Raw genomic sequence first — 10,000 nt, 5'->3', positions numbered from 1 at the left:
CAGGCTACAAGGATACTCCATCGTAAAATATTCAGGAACGCAAGCCTGAAAGTGAAATGGAAGTGGCCTTGCTGGAATACATGTATACAAGCATGCTTGTTACTTTGGTGTGTCTGTTTGTTTCTGTGTGTGTGTGTGTGTGTGTGTGTGTGTGTGTGTGTGTGTGTGTGTGTGTGTGTGTGTGTGTGTGTGTGTGCGTGTGCGTGTGCGTGTGCGTGTGCGTGCGTCCATGCCTCCATGCGTGCATACGTGCGTGCGTGTGTTTGTGTAATTGTGTGTGTGTCTATTGTAGGGGTAGTCGCGTGAGAATTGAAATCCTCACACGGACCGCACCACGTAATGTAGGGGTAGTCGCGTAAGAATCGGAATTCTTACACGGGTCGCACCGGTAATGTAATTGAAGTTACGTTAATGTATGGGAAGCTGCGTGTGGATTTACTCCTCATGCGGCTATACCAGGAATTGAAGGTAAAATCTCGTTGGGGAATTTAATTAATTATGAATTAATTAATATTAATAAATAAATGAATTAAAATGTAATTTAAGGACCGTCTCATAAAATCCTTGGATTATCAATCACAATATTCAACAATAAATTGCTAAACACAGAATTAATAATAAGTTTTGTACTGGGGTTACTCAGCGGTTCACAGTGAACAGTAAGGCCTATTCTCTGTGATCAGCTGGGGTACACAAGCACAAAAGTTGATCTGAAGGCAAAGTTCTAATAATAGGTTGGTTGGGTGTACAAAGTAACAAGGACAACAAAATGCAATCAAATGATTTACTTTTATTAACTACTAGGTAATCTAATAAAATGCATTACATTCAAAGTCGGTTAAATGGAATAATAACAAAAATAAGGCACAATAATATAAAACAAGAAAGAAAATAAAAGAGGGGTAAAGAAAGAAAAGGGGAACAGGCTTTCAGCCTGTGTGTGCGAGTGTGTGTGTGTGTAGCAGGGGTCTGGTTGCTAGGCTACCACGTGTGTGTGTGGTTGACTAAGCTAGCATTAGCTACAGAAAGCATGGACAATGGAAAGGCTACTGATAAGTAGCTGTTTAGCAAAGGCCTAATGTCGATTAGGCAGGGCCCAAAGGGTCCACAACAATGTCTAGGTTTCTGTAATAAATGCACACAATTCCTTGTGGAATAGAGAGAGAAATGAAGGGGGATGAGAGAGTAGTGCTCAGTGGGAGGAACTCGCACTGATTACTATGTATGTGTCTGTTGCTGGGCAACAATGGCGTCCTCTCGGCTAGGTTAACGTTAGCATCAGAACCGGGAACAATAGGGATAGCTAGCAGCTATGTAACAAGTAAACCGTGTGGTTTCAGGCGCTTCAAGTCCCGTAGTGGACGCGCGAATGTATCAAAGGGTTCTGGAATTAACGATAACAAGTCCAAGTAGAACAGGGAGAGAAAGAAAACGAAATAAAAGAAATAACAAGTGGGAGACGTTGCCGTCTACGCAGCCATTACGAGTTGTAAAACTACAGGAAGTGGGGTTTCAGCGTGCTTGTGTAGGAGCTGCAAGCCCAACTTGGCTAATGGCTAACTTGCAGAGCGTTCCGAGCAGAGTTGGTTATTCAGAGAATAGTTTACTACAGATTATGCACTCAAAGTGTATAAAAGAGTACCGAAATGCTCGGAGGGTTCTGAGAATCAAGTATTTCGACAGGGAGAGAGTGAAAGAACGAGAGAGAGGGAGAGAGATAGAGAGAGAAGGGAAAGAGAGATGGAACTCTAGTGGCTATGCGTGTCTGTGTAAACAAATGGTTAGCGTTGCGTTGCTAACCTAGGGCTTTGTTATAGCCCGTTACAACAAAGGCGCAGTGCGTGTATTTGTGGACTGATGAGCGAAACGGTCGCGCTGTGACTATTCTCGGAGAGCTCCGAATATTGATGGTTAAATCAATACCTGAACTATTCCGTGCGAACGCCACAAGCGGGGTCGCTAGGCTTAGTAGCCAATAATACAGAATGGGTTAGCAGAGGGGAACCTAAGCTAAGAGGAAGGATAGACAGAGAAGCAGGAGAAATGCAAATAAACATGTGCACATGAAAAATAACTCAAGTCATAGTTCAAAACACATCTATCTCAGTACATAAGCTATGCCCAGTGCCTACTGTGTGAGATGAAGAGGAGGATCCAGTTTCCAAAGGCGCGGTACGTCCGTCTGGAAATGGGGATTGCAGTCCACGTTTCTCTCGTCCTCGAGAGTTTGGGGCTGCAAAAGTCTTTGTTGTTGCGGCTTCGAGATTCTTCGGTTGAATCCCAAATGCAAGAAGTTTGTTCCACGGAGGCGTGCGTGGATAGTTTCTCGCAGTGAGCTCGCCTTAGCCCACAGTGTCCGGATGAAAGTCTTACAGATATGTCCAGGCAAGATCTAAGACTTGAAGTGAGGAATTCTTTGCAAAGGTGTTTTAAGATGAACTAAGCAGTCTATGTTTGTTATTCGGCCAAATATCAAACAATACTTTGTCCAAAATTGCGCAAGTTGCTCTATGCGTCTCGTCCGTCCAGCGGTCAAAACTAGAGTGAGGAACAAAGGCCCTTGGGAGACCCTTAAGTGTTGACCAGGTGATTGTGGGTGGGGCTTTGGTCACGGCGCCTCCGAAAGGAGGTGGCCAGAGAACAACATGGCAGGGACCCTGGGCCAGCCATTTGGTGGTCAGAGGGGAAGTAACTCTTTTACTAATGATTATTGATGACCTTCGTCTCAATCATCATCAGTTTGAGTCACATGATTCTCATAACTTTGTCATGAGTTTCTCTGCGTAGAGAAGTGGCAGGAATTGTACCTACATATCCCCCCGACGCACTGGTGGTGAATGGAATGGCCCTCCTGTGGGTCTGTAGTGTGTTTCTGCCACGAGTCGCAGTCCATAGGAGTGATCCAAAGTGAGGTAGTCCGAAAGGGTAATCCGAAAGGTCCTTCTGGAAAAGTCTTTGAGAAACAGTCCATGCAATTCAAAGTTCATACAGTTCACAGTTCATAAAGTTCACAGTGGCATCTGGGCAATGCTACGAAGGCATCTGGGCATGATGACTGTGAATAAAGCTACCTAACTAACTACATATGACATTTTACACAGCAAACCAAAATCAAAGAAAAATCAATGAAAAAGGAGAGGAAAGGAAAGGGTTAGTTAGCGTGTTAGCAAGCCTACCCTTAGGAAGGTTAATGGAGACACAGTCTCCAGTAGAGTTGGACTCTGGTGCGGTCGAGGCTCTCAGGCGCGCAGACCGGGTGGTCCAATTTTGCAGTGTAGTGTCAGGTGTAGTATCATTGTGTAACTGTGACGTGTAGTATCAGTATATGATTGTGAAGTGCAGTATCAGTATGTGACTGAATGAGATGAGTGTGAACAGTGATAACCTAGTCGCTAACTGGAAGTCCCATGGAAATGCAGTGTAGTGACTGTGTCATGGTGGTCACATGGTGTCAGAATCTCGGTCTGTGGTGTGTTGGTTAGCTAACGATTATCCATTCATGCTACTCTAATTTCTGTGGGTTGTCCTTGGACAGCTGAGTGCACGCTCATGAACAGGGACTGTCGACAGTCCGCAGAGACGGCGCGTCTCTAATAGAGGGAATAACTGGGATTGACCCAGTGGGCTTGAAGTAGAGGTGCAGGAGTAAGAAAAGAGGTAGAGTGAGGGATAGTCATAGGCTATGATAGGAGGAGGAGTCTAGACGTACGTGTACGTTGTGCCAGAAACCTACATAGAAGACCGACTTGATTCTGAAAAGATTTGTCACTCAATGTTGGTAAATTGAGAAGGAATCCTATTTCTAGGTTTCAGATTGACAAATTGAGGATAACAGCTATGCCAAGACTATAGGCCAGGTGATTCTGCAATGAGTAAACGTTAGTGTGGGTCTTAGACCAAAGTATGTTGTCAACCATGCTACAAGGGATCAAATACGCTGTATTTTAATTCCACTAAGCGTGTTGAGAGGGTGCATTAGGTGTCTAATTACAGAGAAACATACATCACTAAGTTTATCATGAGGCTAATACGTCTATGGCATGCAAGGTGTGATTAACTAGCGTAGAACGCGTGTTAGCGGTGAGCGAGAGTTACATAGTTATGTCTAAAAATAGAGTACGAGAGGCTTTTGAAGCGAGTTTCGGTTACCGGGGGTCTGTCCGAGTACTTGTGCTTTTAAGACCTATGTTTTAGTCTGGCCGGGCCAGGCTTAGTGTTCGAATGCTCACCCCCCTTCCCCAGGTGATGGAGCGTGGACTAGGCCCACCCCCCTTGGAGAGGTTGGTCACACCAGTTGGGATTGAACTAGGTTCACTAGACTGAGGAGCAGTGGCCTGCTCTCTGGGGCGGAGCTCGGGCTCCCCCCTCGCCGTGTTCTGCTGATCCTGGCGTTGTGGACGGTGGCGATTTAGCATCGGGAAGCCCGATGAAGGATGTTTGAGAGCGGACACCCTGGACGGGGCGTCTTCTCCTGGACATCCGAATGGAGATCTGGTCTCCGACAGAAGGAATTTGCTTGTGTCTGGGCATGCCAGACAAGGAACGGAGTAAAGCGGCTGCTTTGTCTCCTTGAACGCAAGTCCTTGAGGGCTACTAAGTTGGAAGGCTCGGTCCTGCCAAGGAAGTTGACGTAGCGGTCCTACGCTCCTAGTGTAGGCCTCAGAAAACTGTCTGGAGTCGTTGCAGACTCTCAAAGAGCTCCGGGATTCGTTGGACGGGGCTTGGACGACTTGGAAGGCGTTTTTCCTGTCCGAATGTTCTTCGTTACACACGGCTTTGTGTAAGGAGATGTTGAATTCAGCGGGGAAGTTGGAATAACCAAACGGGCGTTGGTTAGATGTCAGTTGGTTGCCTCTGACGGAAAGGGCCAGCTCGTGCTGGTCCGCGGAATCGACCCGCAAGATCCGGAAGCTACTTGGTACCTTGGCGGAGACAAAGGACCTGGTGTCCTTTGCTTGGATGAGCTCTTCGCTCAGATGAGCCATGGGCCACCCCGATAAAGGCTCTTGATTGCTCAATCGCCAGTGATCGGTGGTGAGGCACCAATGATCGTTGAGTTTAAAGATGGGCCACAAGAGGGAGTCGTAAGTCGGATTACACTCCACGTTGCTCTGCTTCTCAAGCAGAGTGTTCAGCGTTTCTGGGATCGGACGGTGGACACCTAACAAGGTTTTGCGTTGTCGCAAGAACGATGGTGAAGCATCCGGGTCGCTCGTGATCCGGGTGGCATGGCAGTCTGGGAGGTGACTGTTGTTCAAGTCCGGGAATAAGACTGCTGTTAAGTGGGAGAACAGCTCGGGCGGCTGTTGTCCTGTGTCGTCCACACTCAGGATGTCAGCTTCTGCAAGCTGAAAAGGAACTTCCTGTTCGAAGCCTGGATGTGGTTCACCTAACGCTGAGTCGAACACATGGGTTGCAGGAACCGGGTTGCTCGTTTGCAGGGCAAAAGCGCGCACCAGCTCGTGCTCTGGTGTGTCGGATTCCGCCATGACACTGCGTTCGTCCTGAAGCGTGTCTTGGGGTTCCGAGTGAACCATGTGAGAAGGGAAAGTGGCCAAGAAATGTTCCGGACAGTCGAAGTGGGTGTCCGACGGTGGGAGTTCACCGATGGCTGGAAGGGTGAGCTCAAAGTCCTGGAACGTTGGGTTCAGCTGGACGTCTGGTGGCTGACGGCATGAGACCGTGGGGTCATGTCGCGTCAGGTCTGGTGCCAGAAAGTAAGCTGAATGGTGGTGCGCTTTGAGTAGAGTGTTCGCGAACACTGCTAACTCTGGCTCCAAGAACGGCTTGACAGGTTGAAAGAATGCTTGGGAGCAAAGACTTAGTTGGTCTTCGGGGAGAGCCAACTGAAGAGGGAAGCTAGCTGTGCTAGCTAGAAGGGCTATGTCAAAGTTGCTAGCAACATGACAAGTCTGGGGAAGCGTTCGTCTGGAACGAGTTGCTTCAAAGTCAACCTGGAATGAGTGTTGGACTGGAGCGGTACGGGTACCGGTGTCCTGGATGTTCAGGGTCAGCTGGGCTCTCAGTCTGACCAAAGTGTCTGCTCCGATGACCGAGAGGTCAGGGAGTCCGGGAATGACACTTAAAGAGTGGAGAAACTCTCTCCTGCGGATGGTTGGCGACACGGCGTCAGTGCCTAGGGCTCGGACGGTCGTCGGCGGTTGCTGAGCTGACAGAAGACGGAGATTCTTCTGTATGAAGGCAGGAGGAGGAAAGCCATGACACCTGGTGTCGAAGGAAGTCTGGCTAATGGCTAATTTCTTAGCCAAGAATGCTAGCTGGGTGCTAAGAGTGGAGGTGCTATTGCTAGCGACCTCCTTGGCTAGCGAAGAGTGGTACCCGGTGGGTACGACTGCACCCAAAGGGAACGATGGAGGCTCGGCGAGCGAGTTGTGGTTGAGGAAGACGCCTGTTGGAGATAGCTGAGTCGTAGAATGGAGCTGTCCTCTGGTTCTCGACGGTGAAGCTGGATCCGGGATGCTGCAGCTCGCCTGGGAGCAGGATGCAGTAAGATCGAGGCCCTCTAGGGGCCGCCATACCTCAGTATGGGCAAGGGCGTCTGTGTTGGGCTCAACACAAAGAATTCGTTCCTGTTGGTGGAAAGTTGTGGTCAGTGTGGGCGCAGCCCACTGTGGACCATGGCACTGATCTTGGGGAAGCGCTGGCCTATGGCCTAGGACTTCTTTGGGCTCTGGTGTCAGCAAATCTTTCTCATCTCCTGGTGAGTTTAAGACTGGGTGAAACGGAGTCACAGGAGTGCTAGGGGACAGGGCCATGGAAGCACTTATGGTGTCTCCCCCCTCGCCCCATGCTATGGGTGCGAGGTCAAAGAGAGGGTCGAAAGGCAGAGGTTGGCGAGCACTTAGAGTGTCCCTTCCTTCAAACCTTACTTGGGGTTCGATGTCCCAGAGGATATAGCATGGCTTTATCTCTGCTGCATAGAACTCGGGCTGGCTCTCCCTAGGGTAATCTCTTGCAGTGGGTAAGCTGGACTCGGACTGAAGATGAGTTAGCACTAGGGGAGTGTCTGGATGCGTTGCTTGAACCATCTCTGGTTCCTCGCAAGGCTCCTGAGGGGGTGGCTCTCTGGCGCCCCCCTGATCAACTTTTGCAGCTGCTACCAGCTTGCTAACAGAGGCTGGGTCTACCCTAACTGTTTTCTCTTCTAACAATTCAGGGGAAACTGGAGGCATTGGCAAGGCCCACGTGGGCTCGTTGCAAGGCTCCAGAGGGTGGGGCTCGTCAGCGACACCCTGGCAGGTTAGGTTCTCCTGGGCAGTGGGGAGTTCTCTAAACCTATAAACGCTGGTGGACACATGCCGCTTGTGTTCCAGCTCCGCCCGCAGGGCGCGAAGTAAAGTGAGTAGCTGTAGCTTTCCTTCTACACTAGTGACTCTACTAGGGTCGGCCATTTTGTCCATTGTGATGGCAATGGCCTGTTTGCATTCTCTTTCGCTAAGGGTGTTAACCATCTCTTGAACGGCAGAGGGAGTGTTGACTAGTCCCGTGACTGAGTCACTGAGCTCCGTGCCTAGGGAGTATGAGGGTGCCATTCTTAGTGGCCGACTAAACACTTGTTTTGCAGGTTTAGACTAATTGAGGGGTAAACAATTAACTCATTAGATTTCGCTAATCTAACTGTTGAATAATTACCCTGCGCAGTACTAATTATCTTGTCGCTAAGCGTACGGGTTTGTTAATCAATTACGCTAAGATCGTTATCTGACCCTACAATTAATTAATCGAATAGTAATTGGTTTCCCATGGGAAGTTAATACTAACATTAACTAATTCAGTCAGAATGTTGTCTAACGCGGTAATTCATTGGACCTCGAGTATCACAGAGCGTTACGAGAAATCAATACTAGTTGTCAATTAATTAGGTTAGAAATCAAACTTGAATTTAAATCAATTAATTCGAGTGTCTTGACAATTCACTTTAGGCGTAACTAATACTGGATCTTAATGAGGTAGATTAGAATTTAATCTAATTCTATTCCTAATTAACATGCAAATATTAATCAGTTCTACAGGAATTAACACTTGTCATTAATTAACTGTAACCAAATTTAATTTACTGTGCTAATTAATTAACTTGCGCGCATTTGTAATTTACTTTTTGTAGCAAGGTTTCAGTTATGAAATTTGCTTGACACACTTTTAGTTGTTTACTCACTGTTAGAGTTCACTCTGGATTATACATTGGCCTTTTAACTGTTATTTAATACAGTTTGCTAGTCATTGCAATTTGTACACCAACCATTAAACCACTATCCTCACACGAGGGCGTCAGTAATGTAGGGGTAGTCGCGTGAGGGTTGAAATCCTCACACGGACCGCACCAGTAATGTAGGGGTAGTCGCGTAAGAATCGGAATTCTTACACGGGTCGCACCGGTAATGTAATTGAAGTTACGTTAATGTATGGGAAGCTGCGTGTGGATTTACTCCTCATGCGGCTATACCAGGAATTGAAGGTAAAATCTCGTTGGGGAATTTAATTAATTATGAATTAATTAATATTAATAAATAAATGAATTAAAATGTAATTTAAGGACCGTCTCATAAAATCCTTGGATTATCAATCACAATATTCAACAATAAATTGCTAAACACAGAATTAATAATAAGTTTTGTACTGGGGTTACTCAGCGGTTCACAGTGAACAGTAAGGCCTATTCTCTGTGATCAGCTGGGGTACACAAGCACAAAAGTTGATCTGAAGGCAAAGTTCTAATAATAGGTTGGTTGGGTGTACAAAGTAACAAGGACAACAAAATGCAATCAAATGATTTACTTTTATTAACTACTAGGTAATCTAATAAAATGCATTACATTCAAAGTCGGTTAAATGGAATAATAACAAAAATAAGGCACAATAATATAAAACAAGAAAGAAAATAAAAGAGGGGTAAAGAAAGAAAAGGGGAACAGGCTTTCAGCCTGTGTGTGCGAGTGTGTGTGTGTGTAGCAGGGGTCTGGTTGCTAGGCTACCACGTGTGTGTGTGGTTGACTAAGCTAGCATTAGCTACAGAAAGCATGGACAATGGAAAGGCTACTGATAAGTAGCTGTTTAGCAAAGGCCTAATGTCGATTAGGCAGGGCCCAAAGGGTCCACAACAATGTCTAGGTTTCTGTAATAAATGCACACAATTCCTTGTGGAATAGAGAGAGAAATGAAGGGGGATGAGAGAGTAGTGCTCAGTGGGAGGAACTCGCACTGATTACTATGTATGTGTCTGTTGCTGGGCAACAATGGCGTCCTCTCGGCTAGGTTAACGTTAGCATCAGAACCGGGAACAATAGGGATAGCTAGCAGCTATGTAACAAGTAAACCGTGTGGTTTCAGGCGCTTCAAGTCCCGTAGTGGACGCGCGAATGTATCAAAGGGTTCTGGAATTAACGATAACAAGTCCAAGTAGAAGAGGGAGAGAAAGAAAACAAAATAAAAGAAATAGCAAGTGGGAGACGTTGCCGTCTACGCAGCCATTACGAGTTGTAAAACTACAGGAAGTGGGGTTTCAGCGTGCTTGTGTAGGAGCTGCAAGCCCAACTTGGCTAATGGCTAACTTGCAGAGCGTTCCGAGCAGAGTTGGTTATTCAGAGAATAGTTTACTACAGATTATGCACTCAAAGTGTATAAAAGAGTACCGAAATGCTCGGAGGGTTCTGAGAATCAAGTATTTCGACAGGGAGAGAGTGAAAGAACGAGAGAGAGGGAGAGAGATAGAGAGAGAAGGGAAAGAGAGATGGAACTCTAGTGGCTATGCGTGTCTGTGTAAACAAATGGTTAGCGTTGCGTTGCTAACCTAGGGCTTTGTTATAGCCCGTTACAACAAAGGCGCAGTGCGTGTATTTGTGGACTGATGAGCGAAACGGTCGCGCTGTGACTATTCTCGGAGAGCTCCGAATATTGATGGTTAAATCAATACCTGAACTATTCCGTGCGAACGCCACAAGCGGGGTCGCTAGGCTTAGTAGCCAATAATACAGAATGGGTT

General features: G+C 46.9%; 1 protein-coding gene across 1 annotated transcript in view; it reads right to left on the bottom strand.

Annotated features, from left to right (window-relative positions):
- Nucleotides 1-10,000, bottom strand: part of stxbp5a (syntaxin binding protein 5a (tomosyn)) — a 199,729-nt gene that overhangs the window by 45,023 nt on the left and 144,706 nt on the right. The window lies entirely within an intron of this gene.

This window comes from Engraulis encrasicolus, chromosome 18, assembly GCF_034702125.1.
Source record: "Engraulis encrasicolus isolate BLACKSEA-1 chromosome 18, IST_EnEncr_1.0, whole genome shotgun sequence".
Classification (NCBI taxonomy): Eukaryota; Metazoa; Chordata; class Actinopteri; order Clupeiformes; family Engraulidae; genus Engraulis; species Engraulis encrasicolus.
Note: the sequence above shows the minus strand (reverse complement) of the source record. Positions and strands in the feature narration are given on the sequence as shown.